Source organism: Triticum aestivum, chromosome 5A, assembly GCF_018294505.1.
Source record: "Triticum aestivum cultivar Chinese Spring chromosome 5A, IWGSC CS RefSeq v2.1, whole genome shotgun sequence".
Classification (NCBI taxonomy): domain Eukaryota; kingdom Viridiplantae; phylum Streptophyta; class Magnoliopsida; order Poales; family Poaceae; genus Triticum; species Triticum aestivum.
Genome location: NC_057806.1, coordinates 281,361,418 through 281,374,479, shown reverse-complemented (window position 1 = coordinate 281,374,479; position 13,062 = coordinate 281,361,418).

The window sequence follows — 13,062 nt, the reverse complement described above, 5'->3', positions numbered from 1 at the left end:
TTTCTACAAAAGATATGCCCACGCTCTAACAAATATAAGTGAAGCAAAAGAGCATTCTACAAATGACGGTTTTCTATGTAAAGAGAAACAGGCAATCCAAACTTCAAATGATATAAGTGAAGCACATGAAGCATTCTATAAAGCCATACTTAAAAGGTATAAGTGAAGTGCAATGAGCATTCTATAAATCAACCAAGGACTATCTCATATCAGCATGGTGCATAAAAGAAAAATGAAACTGAATGCAAAAGACGCTCCAAGATTGCACATATCGCATGAACGAAACGAATCCGAAAACATACCGATACTTGTTGAAGAAAAAGGGAATGCCTTCCGGGGCATCCCTAAGCTTAGACGCTTGAGTCTCCTTGAATATTTACTTGGGGTGCCTCGGGCATCCCCAAGCTTGAGCTCTTGCCTCTCTTCCTTCTTCTCACATCAAGACCTTCTCGATCATCGAACACTTCATCCACACAAAACTTCAACAGAAAACTCGGTAAGATCCGTTAGTATAACAAAGCAAATTACTACTCTAAGTACTATTGCAAAATAATTCATATTTTGTTTTGGAATTGTGTCTACTGTATTATAAATTTTTCATGGCTTAATCCATTGATATAAATCGATAGTTTCATCAAAACAAGCAAACTATGCATCAAAAAACAGAATCTGTCTAAAACAGAACAGTCTGTAATAATTTGAACATTCACCATACTTTTGATACTTGAAAAATTCTACCAAAATTAGGAAAAATACAAAATTTGTATAGGAAGACATTGCAAAAAGAATCAGAACCGTTTGACGTTCCAACTAAAAATGTAAAATCGCGCACTACAGCCAAAGTTTCTGTCCTGCATCGTACAAACCATCAAGCAAATGTAAACATCCTAAAGACAAACCTTGGCACATTATTTTTATAATACAATGGAATTGTACAAGGGGATAATTATTTTTGTTGAAAAGTTTCTGTAATCAAGATTCACAAAGTTGCCGTGAGCATGAACAAAGTTCAAGGAGCTCTCCCACTTCAACAATGCTTGTCTTTCTCACTTTCACTTTCCTTTTTGAAAAAGTTTTGGGTTCCCCTCTTTATTTTTGTTGTTTTTAAACTATATAAAAGCACTCAACAGAAATAAATGACTCTCCAAAACTTTCGGGTTGTCTCCCTGGTAGCGCTTTCTTTAAAGTCATTAAGCTAGGCATATAGTGCTCAAGTAGTGAATCCACCCGGATCCCAAGGTATATCAAAACCAATTTTAATTAACAATGATTTATAATTTAGTAGTGAGCACAAAGTAACAAAATCATGCAACAACGAAGTCTAACTCTCTTCCTATGCATCGGCATGTCATAAAAAACAATTCATGCACACAAAGTAAAGGCCAATGCATAGTATAAACAGTTTCTTGCAATTTTATCATGTGGCAAACATAGAGAGGTGGAGATATAGTTCCTCTCTCATAATAATTGCAAGTAGGAGCAGCAAGCACATGCATATTATATCTATCAAAATCATCATGTGTAATAGTAAAACTCAACCCATCAATGTAATCCTTAATAAGTGCAAACTTCTCCGATATAGTGTAGTCGGGAGAATTCAAAAAGATAATAGGGCTATCATGCATGGGTGCAATAGCAACAATTTCATGTTTAACATAAGGAACTATAGCAAGTTCATCTCCATAAGCATAATTCATATTGGCATCTTGGTCACAAGCATAGCAAGCATCATCAAAAAGGGATATTTCAAAAGAATCAACGGGATCATAGCAATTATCATAGCATTCATCCTTCGGTAAGCACGAAGAGAAATTAAACAATGTATGAGTTGAAGAGTTACTCTCATTAGAAGGTGGGCATGGGTGATCAATCCGCTCTTCCTCCTTTTGTTTTTCGCTCTCCTTCTCATCTTTTTCATCCAATGAGCTCACAGTTTCATCAACTTCTTTTTCCATAGATTCCTGCAAAATATTAGTCTCTTCTTGGACAGCGAAGACTTTCTCAATAAGTGCATTAATATCGGAATTGTATTCATAATTCTCATAGCAATATTTAAGGATAGCTAAATTTTCAGGTCTAAAAACCGAATCATCAAAATCTTCAAACTCTTTAAACATAGATTCAATTTCATAAGCACCCATAAAAGCAATAAATTCTTCTATTTATTCCACATCATACTAATCATATATACCATTAGCATAAGAAGCTAAGGTTTTATTATCATTAAATTCGCATAAAAAGGGAAGGTGTGGAGTCTTCATCCTAGAGCAACAAGTATAATCATATCTCAAGCATAGTTGCCTAGCATACCAATTCAATATATGAATTTGATCCCATAGTAGTTTCCCTTTTTCTGTCAAGCGATAATCCCTGAAGTATTCGCGTTGATCCAACGTTACTCTCATTACATAATTGAATGGGGTTTTCTCAGGATTATTAAAATAGTACATGATATCTTTCACATAACCAACATCAAGGGTTTTAAGAGGTTCCTCATCTCCATGAGCAGCAAGTACACCTAATTTTTTTGGTATTTCGTGTTTCATATCCATAACTAAAGATAAAGAACAACTAAGAACAACAAATAAAAATTACTTAATGATAAAGCAAACAAGCACACATGAGAATATTCACCCCACGCTATGACTCCCCGGCAACGGCGCCAGAAAAAGGTCTTGATAACCCACAAGTATAGGGGATCAGAACAGTTTTCGATAAGTAAGAGTGTCGAACCCAACGAGGAGCTAAAGGCAGAACAAATATTCCCTCAAGTTCTATCGACCACCGATACAACTCTACGCACGCTTGACGTTCGCTTTACCTAGAACGAGTATGAAACTAGAAGTACTTTGTAGGTGTTGTTGGATAGGTTTGCAAGATAATAAAGATTACGTAAATAAAAAGTAGGGGCTATTTAGATAAAAACACAACTAAGTTAGGTTTAGTAGAGAGCTTGTTGTTACGAGAAAGTTATTTGTCTCTAGGCAATCGATAACTAGACCAATAATCATTATTGCAATTTTATATGAGGGAGAGGCATAAGCTAACATACTTTCTCTATTTGGATCATATGCACTTATGATTGGAACTCTAGCAAGCATCCGCAACTACTAAAGATCATTAAGGTAAAACCCAACCATAGCATTAAAGCATCAAGTCCTCTTTATCCCATACGCAACAACCCCCTTACTCGGGTTTGTGTTTCAGTCACTCACGCAACCCACTATAAACGAATCATGAACGTATTGCAACACCCTACAGCGGGGATCCCTCACGCTTGCGCGACACGGAGAGCACCATAGGACAGCATCAATAATAAAACATGCAACTCAAACCAATCTTGATCATCAAATAACCCGTAGGACAAAACGGATCTACTCAAACATCATAGGATAGCCATACATCATTGAGAAATAATAGGGATAATTAGATTTATGCCCCTAGTTGTGTCCCACTCGGCTGTTTTACCCCTAATTTCCAAAAGTCACCGCTTCTGTCCAAGTCACTTCGCTCCTCTTATGCTTTTGCCCTTTGACCGTTTGACCGTCAGTTTGAAAACTTCATAACTAATTCATACTAAATCAGAAAAATGCAAATAAGATACCAAAATGTTCGGAAAAACATCACCTATATGTCAGTGTCATTTGCATTCATGAAAAAAGTGTTCGAAAGTGCCCATCCGAGTTTTAGCTCTTATGCTACCACCATGAATAGTAAAATCTAAAAAAAATTCAAAAAAATTCAAAAAAAATGGTGGCAAAGAATGAGAAATTTTTGAAGTGCTCGCCAAGTTTCGTCAGGGAATGACATTCATGGGTGCCCTAGGAGAAAAAACAATCAACACTCCAAAATAGATTGTTTGTTTGCCACGACTTCCACGAAAGTCGTTCCCTGATGAAACTTGGCAAGCACTTAGAACATTTGTCGTTCTTTGCCACCATATTTTTTTTGATTTTTTTTAAAAAAATTTAGATTTTACTATTCATGGTGGTATCAAAAGAGTTAAAACTCGGATGTGCACTTTCCAACAATTTTTCATGAATGCAAATGACACTGACATATAGGTGATGTTTTTTTGAACATTTTGGTATCTTATTTGTATTTTTCTGATTCAGTATGAATTAGTTATGAAGTTTTCAAATTGGCAGTCAAACGGTCAAAGGGCAAAAGCATATGAGGAGCAAAGTGACTTGGACAGAAACGGTGACTTTTGGAAATTAGGGGTAAAACAGACGAGTGGGACACAACTAGGAGCATAAATCTAATTATCCCTAAATAATATATAGCGTTGAGCACCATGTTTAAGTAGAGATTACAACGAGTAAGAGAGAGGTTACACTGCTGCATAGAGGGGGGAAGAGTTGGTGATGATGACGGTGAAGTTGTTGGTGAAGATTGTGGTGATGATGATGGCCCCCAGTGACACTCCGGTGCCACCAGAAGCGAGGGAGAGAGAGCCCCCCTCCTTCTTTTTCTTCCTTGATCTCCTCCCAGATTGGATCTGTCTTTCTGTCTCTCTCTGTTTCCGCGTTCTCAGATTTTACCCTTTCACCCTTTCTTATATTCCCGGAGATCCGTAACTCCGATTGGGCTGAAATTTTAACACGGTCTCTATCTGGATATTAGCTTTCTTGCGGCGAAAGAAGGCTATCAACTACCTTACGGGGTGGCCATGAGGGTCAGGGGCGCGCCTGCCCCCTGCCTCGTGGCCCCCTCGGGCATCATCTCGCGTGGATTTTTCTTCCAAAAATCATACATATTTCAAAAAAATCTCCGTCAGGTTTTATCCCGTTTGGACTCCGTTTGATATGGATATTCTGCGAAACAAAAAACATGCAACAAACAGAAACTGGCACTGGGCACTGGATCAATATGTTAGTCCCAAAAATAATATAAAAAGTTGCCAAAAGTATATGAAAATTGTAGAATATTGGTATGGAACAATCAAAAATTATAAATACGACGGAAACGTATCAGCGGCTTGCCTGAATCCCTGTCAAAGGATCAAAGCTGACCATCACTTGAAGCTGGCTACATCAGCTTCCTGACATCAACTTGTACCATCACTTTAAAGATGATCAAAGAAAATACTCCAAAGAATTGACTACACCAGCTTCTACCATCACTTGAAGCTGACTACAGTACATCAGCTTCTACTCCTAAATTCAGTTATCACCTTCTACTGTAAATTTACAACAAATCAGGAGAGGAGTGCCATCTTATCAGGAGTAGTCAAGATCAGCTAGTACTGTAAGTTCAGTTATCAGGAGTACAACAAATAATTGACTATTGTAAATTCAGTCATCCTAACGCAGGGCATGGAGAGGACAAGATCATCTTCATAGGAGTAGATAAGATCAGCTTTATACCTGACACAAGTCATGGGGAGGACGACGGTGCCGCTTCTCTGGTGCTCCAGGCAGGTCGTGTCCTCCATCTGCTTCGGTCAGATGCACGCCTCCTTCTTCCGGAGCCAGGCGCACCTCCCGCGCCACACCGTCAGGCAAAGCAGCGGCACCAGAGACAAGCGAGCCAAGGCCAGAGCACATCCCGACATGCTGCGCCGCCTCGCGGCAGCTCAGGTAGCGGCCACGGCCAAGACGAGCAGAAGAAGCCCGCTGCTTCGGTCTCCAATCCAGCACCGCCGTTCTCCTCATCCCGCTGCTCCAGTCTCCAATCCAGCACCGCTGTCCTCCTCCCGCTGCTCCAGCATGGATCAAGCACCGCCACCCACGGATCGACCACCGCGGCCCACAGATCGAGCACCTCCGTCCACAGATCGAGCAGCGCGGCTGTAAAAATGTCACCTTTAACCAAGAGCTAGCAGGCGGGTTGCTAGGGTTAGGGGTACGAATCGGGGTGGTAAGGAGCAAGGCGGGGTGAGGAAGACACCGACGAGAGTGAGAGGACGGCGACTGGCCGGTGAGCGAGTGGTCGGCGGGGAGGGCGACTGGGCCGGGAGAGAGCGAGTGAGTGGGGAGCGAGCGACAGAGCGAGAGTGCATGCGAGTGGAAGGGTAATTTGGGAAAGCAAAGAAAACTTGCTACGTGATTGAAATTGTACTAAGATTCTAAAACCATAATTATTTCGGAACAGAGGGAGTATACAATAACAAATCAATACCATTAGATTCATTGTCGAATATACTTTCCTATCATATAGATTTGCTATAGTAAATGTTCATATTTTTTCTATAAATTTGGTCAAATTTTATGAAGTTTGACTTCAATCAAACCTAATATGCAGAGTAAATAAAAACGGAGGGAGTACTAGTATGATGCATATGATGCTAGTGTATGATACCACCTCCCTAATGCATAGTATCATATCTTAGTATCGTGTGGTACTTTATTTATTGCCATGCATGACACATATTAGTATATCATTTATTATGATACGGTATCATGATATGATACTCAACACTCTCTTTCTTCATTTAATTCTATGACACCTCATCAAAATTATCTTGTTCTATGATACTACCATTACGACCAGCCTAAAACATATGACGGTGCAGAGCAATTATCGGGTGGATGTCGTGCACAGAACATCGTGTGTACATCAATTCCCAAGATATAAATACAGTCTTTTACTGGTAACTCGTCAATACATGGTGAAGCTTTTGGCTCTTCCTAGTGCTCCACGGTGTACAGGTGCTAAGCATGCCACATTAAAAAAATGGCATGACACTACAAGGAGGAGAAGAGCACTTTGATGATCCGAGGAAAAACCAATGCCAAGCACGTCAACCTAAGTAAATACTTAAATGAAGGAAGCTCATTGGTGCATGGAAGAGTTTAGGTGCTAATATCAATATGGGTAGACCTTTTCTTGCAACTCAGCCTCTAATACAATCAGATGATTTCACTTATTTCATACCAGATAAGCAGGAAATCTTGCAGATTCTGAAGAATATGAAGCTAAATGCATCATGTGGCCCTGATGGTTTCAATGTGGAGTTTTACCTTGCAACCTGGGATTGGATTGGGGATGACGTTGCTGCCTTGGTTACCATGTTCTATCGTACAGGTATCTTACCCCCACATATTAGTGACACGAATATTGCTCTCATTCCTAAAAAGCTGGTTCCTCAAGTTCCTACTAACTATAGACCCATTAGCCTTTATAATGTCATCTATAAAATTATTGCTAAATCTTTGGCTAATAGGCTCAAACCTCACTTGCCTGATTATATTGATCCCTCTCAGCAAGCTTTTATCGAAGGGCGTAGAATTAGTGATAACATTATAATTGCGCAAGAAATCACTCATTCATTTGCCCTTAATTCTTGAAAACAACAGGCCTTGATGCTTAAAATTGATCTTGCTAAAGCTTTCGATCGTATTGAATGGAATTTCATCGTTTCGGCTCTCTCACGTAGAGGGTTGCATGCTTACTTCATTAATCTTATCTATGCGTGCATTTCTACTCCAATTTTTTCTGTCATCATTAATGGCCAAGCCACTCAAAGATTCAAAAGTGATAGGGGTATAAGACAGGGTTGTCCTCTTTCTCCCTATCTTTTTGTGCTTGCCATCAATGAACTTTCTCTGGCTCTTAATGATGCTATGGCTGCTAACAACCTTGAAGGCATCATGCTTGGACCAAATTGCCCTTTAGTCCACTCCTTACTTTCTGCAGATGATCTACTAGTGTGTGGAAAAGCTAGCTTGCAGGAAGCTCGTACCATGGCTCATATCATTCACCGTTTTTGCGCTTCTTCAGGTCAGACTCCAAACTGGTCCAAGTCTTCTATACTTTTCAGTGCTCAGGTTAACCAGTGTGTTGTCTCAGATATTAAAAGCATCTTTCCTGTTCCTGCCATGGATGAGAACTTCACCCACCTGGGACACCCTTTGATTCTCCCTGCCAAGAATAGAACTATTGCTTACAATTGTGTTCTAGATAAATTTATGGATAAGCTGAAGGAAATATGCCCTAGAGGCAATAATAAAGTTATTATTTATTTCCTTATATCATGATAAATGTTTATTATTCATGCTAGAATTGTATTAACCGGAAACATAATACATGTGTGAATACATAGACAAACAGAGTGTCACTAGTATGCCTCTACTTGACTAGCTCGTTAATCAAAGATGGTTATGTTTCCTAACCATGAACAATGAGTTGTTATTTGATTAACGGGATCACATCATTAAGAGAATGATCTGATTGACATGACCCATTCCATTAGCTTAGCACCCGATCGTTTAGTATATTGCTATTGCTTTCTTCATGACTTATACATGTTCCTGTAACTATGAGATTATGCAACTCCCGTTTACCGGAGGAACACTTTGGGTACTACCAAACGTCACAACGTAACTGGGTGATTATAAAGGAGTACTACAGGTGTCTCCAAAGGTACATGTTGGGTTGGCGTATTTTGAGATTAGGTTTTGTCACTTCAATTGTCGGAGAGGTATCTTTGGGCCCTCTCGGTAATGCACATCACATAAGCCTTGCAAGCATTGCAACTAATGAGTTAGTTGCGAGATGATGTATTACGGAACGAGTAAAGAGACTTGCCGGCAACGAGATTGAACTAGGTATGGGATACCGACGATCGAATCTCGGGCAAGTAACATACCGATGACAAAGGGAACAACATATGTTGTTATGCGGTCTGACCGATAAAGATCTTCGTAGAATATGTAGGAGCCAATATGGGCATCCAGGTCCCGCTATTGGTTATTGACCGGAGACATGTCTCGGTCATGTCTATATTGTTCTCGAACCCGTAGGGTCCGCACGCTTAAGGTTACGATGACAATTATATTATGAGTTTATGCATTTTGATGTACCGAAGGTTGTTCGGAGTCCCGGATGTGATCACGGACATGAGGAGGAGTCTTGAAATGGTCGAGACGTAAAGATTGATATATTGGAAGGCTATGTTTGGATATCGGAAGTGTTCCGGGTGAAATCGGGATTTTACCGGAGTACCGGAAGGTTACCGGAACCCCCCGGGAGCTATATGGGCCTTAGTGGGCTTTAGTGGAAAGGAGAAAGGGGCAGCCCAAGGTGGCTGTGCGCCTCCCCCCTTCCCCTAGTCCTATTAGGACTAGGAGAGGTGGCCGGTGTTGGGGATATACATAACAGGTAGGCCCACGAAGGGTCGAAATATCATGAAGCATGGGGTCCACACAACATGTGGGTCCAGGTCAATTTCATACAGACACACTATCCACTCGGACAAGCAGCATACTATCCACTCGACCAAGCAACATACCATCCACTCGGATGACAGTTCACCACTCGACCGTATGACTCACTCGGATATACGAAGACCAGCAGGCAGCAAGGCAGTCGGCATCTTTCTAATAGTGAGGGCTTAATAGCGGGCTGGCATTATGGCATTCATACCCCACTTTGTAACATAGGAGGTGAGGGGGTGGCGCACTCTATATAAGCCACCCCCCACCACTAGACTTGGGGGACCTTTCTCCACCTCTCTCTCTTCACCATTAGTCTCAGGACTTAACTCAGGCATGGGGATCCGTTCCTCTCTCTCTCATACACATTGTAATCTCCGGATACATACTAAGATAAAATAAAGCCTCTCCGGAGCACGAGACGTAGGGTTGTTATCTCCACTGTGAGAGGCCCGAACTCGCTAAAACCACCGTGTCACCCATATGCATCTTGATAGATCATGCTCCGTTACCCTATACCTTATTATTGTCGGAATCGTTTCCACGACAGTTGGCGCCCACCTTGGGGCATGGCGTCTATCGAGCCATGATGCAAATGGTTTTTCCTTCAAACTTCAACAGCGAATCAATTAACATCGCGAGAGAAATTGGCCGCTAGAGCTCTGGTCATCGCTCCATTCGTACAAATAAAAAGATCAGGGAGTCCCATTCCATTCTATTTTGTTCTTTACAATCGATCTTTAATTTAACAATGGTTGTTTTTCCTTCTGTATGTACATGCGCGAGCACGGGCAATAGCTGCAGCGTGGCCGTGCCACCAAGCATCGTTCTGACGAGCGCCATGGAGGCCGAGCTCATGGCCAGTCCGCCGTCGCCCGTCTTCTTCGTCGTCGACCACCGACGCCTCCGCCAAGTCAACCGCCGCCCGTCCGGCTTCGCTGACCTCTGGCGCATCCATCCGCGCCGGAACCATACCTCCAGCGATGTTCCCGGATCCCGCCTCCGGCCTGATGCCGATGTGGTCTCGATGATGGAGGCGCACCTACCGCCGGCGTTGCAGGCGCGCTGCACTCCTCCCTCATCAGCTTCTCCAGCGTGGTCGCCGCGGCGTGCGCGCGGGTCAGGCGCGGCGCGGCAGTAGGAAGCCCGTCGCTCCTCCGGGCGCGGCGATTCTTCCCTCCGTCGCCGGCTGCTGGCCATGGTTTTCTTTTTCCCTTCAGCCATGCAAGGTGAGTGGGCTGCCTCCTCCTTGATTACGTGCATGCATATAAATGCGCCCAGTACAGGAAACAGAAGGACGTCTTCAACACCGGATTAATTAGCTGCGCCATGCAAGCTAACGTGAGGACATCTTCAACACCGGATTAATTAGCTGCACCATGCAAGCTTTGCAATTAATCTGGCTTTGGTCCATGTTTTGGAAAGCCACAGGCACCAGGCTCCAGCGCACACACACCCTGCATTGCTTACAAGCCAGTCCAGACGCTCCGCTACTCCGAGCCGGTACTCTTGTTCAGTCGGACAGGCATAAGTGTACACTCGAACAGGTATGGCTCTGTTTACTCGGACAGGTACGCCTCTGACTTACTCGGGCGGATTCGTTCATTCGGATAGATGCTACACTCGGCATGCCTCGTTTACTTGGAGACACGTCCAGGTTCATCCAGATACATTTTTCATGAAATCTGCATTCAGACGACTAACGTGCAGGCACTTGATCATTCGTGTGTTCTCACTCGGTCGGACGCTTCCTTGACGACATGCTCAACTCGACCGTCCCATGCCGTGCCACTCGGTTGGACCCGTCCTCGACACTCGGCCACCCACGCGTCGTCACTCCATGGGACACATCTACTTCGCACGGACGCTCCACGCGTCATCACTCCGCGGGACGCGTCTACATCACTCAGACACCCCGCGCATCGTCACTCCGGGCCACGCGTCTACATCATCCGGACGCTCCGCGCGTCGCCACTCTGTGGGACACGTCTACGTCACTCGGACGCCTCGCTCGTCGCCACTGCGGCACACGCCTCTACTTCACCAGGACGCCCCACGCATCGTCACTCCGTGCCACACGTCTACATCATCCGGACGCTCCGCGCGTCGCCACTCTGCGGGACGCGTCTACGTCACTCGGATGCCTCGCTCGTCGCCACTGCGGCACGCGCCTCTACTTTACTAGGACGCCCCGCGCATCGTCACTCCGGGCCACGCGTCTACATCATCCAGAAGCTCCGCGCGTCGCCACTCTGCGGGACGCGTCTACGTCACTCGGACGCCTCGCTCGTCGCCACTGCGGCACGCGCCTCTACTTCACCAGGACGCCCCGCGCATCGTCACTCCGGGCCACGCATCTACATCATCCGGACGCTCCGCGCGTCGCCACTCTGCGGGACGCGTCTACGTCACTCGGACGCCTCGCTCGTCGCCACTGCAGCACGCGCCTCTACTTCACCAGGATGCCCCGCGCATCGTCACTCCGCGGCACACGTCTACATCATCCGGACGCCTCGCATCGGTTGGTCACCTCATCACCACTCGACCGCTCCGGGCCTCGTCAATCGGTTGGTCACCTCATCACCACTCGGTAACCCTGCGACACAGTTTTTACAATCTCATAAATGATTGTTATTCTTTTTATATGCTCTCAATCCCCCAGTGGGTGACTTAGTTGCGAATCCGTCTCGCCTAAGTTAAAAAAAATCCTACCGAGTGGAGAGCAACCCTCCCACTCGGGGGCTTAGCTGCAGTCCAGTACTCGCCTAAGTTTCAAAAAAATCCTACCGAGTGGAGAGCAAACCTCCCACTCGGGGGCTTAGCTGCAGTCCAGTACTCGCCTAAGTTTCAAAAAAAATCCTACCGAGTGGAGAGCAAACCTCCCACTCGGGGGCTTAGCTGCAGTCCAGTACTCGCCTAAGTTTTAAAAAAATCCTACCGAGTGGAGAGCAAACCTCCCACTCGGGGGCTTAGCTGCAGTCCAGTACTCGCCTAAGTTTCAAAAAAAATCCTGCCGAGTGGAGAGCAACCCTCCCACTCGGGGGCTTAGCTGCAGTCCAGTACTCGCCTAAGTTTCAAAAAATCCTGCCGAGTGGAGAGCAACCCTCCCACTCGGGGGCTTAGCTGCAGTCCAGTACTCGCCTAAGTTTCAAAAAATCCTACCGAGTGGAGAGCAACCCTCCCACTCGGGGGCTTAGCTGCAGTCCAGTACTCGCCTAAGTTTCAAAAAAAAAATCCTGCCGAGTGGAGAGCAACCCTCCCACTCGGGGGCTTAGATGCAGTCCAGTACTCGCCTAAGTTTAAAAACACGATACAGGTTGGTCACCTCATAACCACTCGGCCGCCCCGTGCGTCGCCACCAGGTTGGTCACCTCATAACCACTCGGCCGCCCCGTGCGTCGCCACCAGGTTGGTCACCTCATAACCACTCGGCCGCCCCGTGCGTCGCCACCAGGTTGGTCACCTCATAACCACTCGGCCGCCCCGTGCGTCGCCACCAGGTTGGTCACCTCATAACCACTCGGCCGCCCCGTGCGTCGCCACTCGGATGGTCACCTCATCACCACTCGGCCGCCCAGCGCGTCGCCACAGGTTGGTCACCTCATAACCACTCGGCCGCCCCGTGCGTCGCCAATAGGTTGGTCACCTCATAACCACTCGGCCGCCCCGTGCGTCGCCACCAGGTTGGTCACCTCATAACCACTCGGCCGCCCAGTGCGTCGCCACAGGTTGGTTACCTCATAACCACTCGCCGCCCGTGCGTCCCCAGTTGTCACTCTAACCACTCGGCCGCCCGTGCGTCGCCAACAGGTTGGTCACCTCATAACCACTCGGCCGCCCCGTGCGTTGCCGCTCGGTTGGTCACCTCATCACCACTCGGCCGCCCCCGTGCGTCGCCACTCGG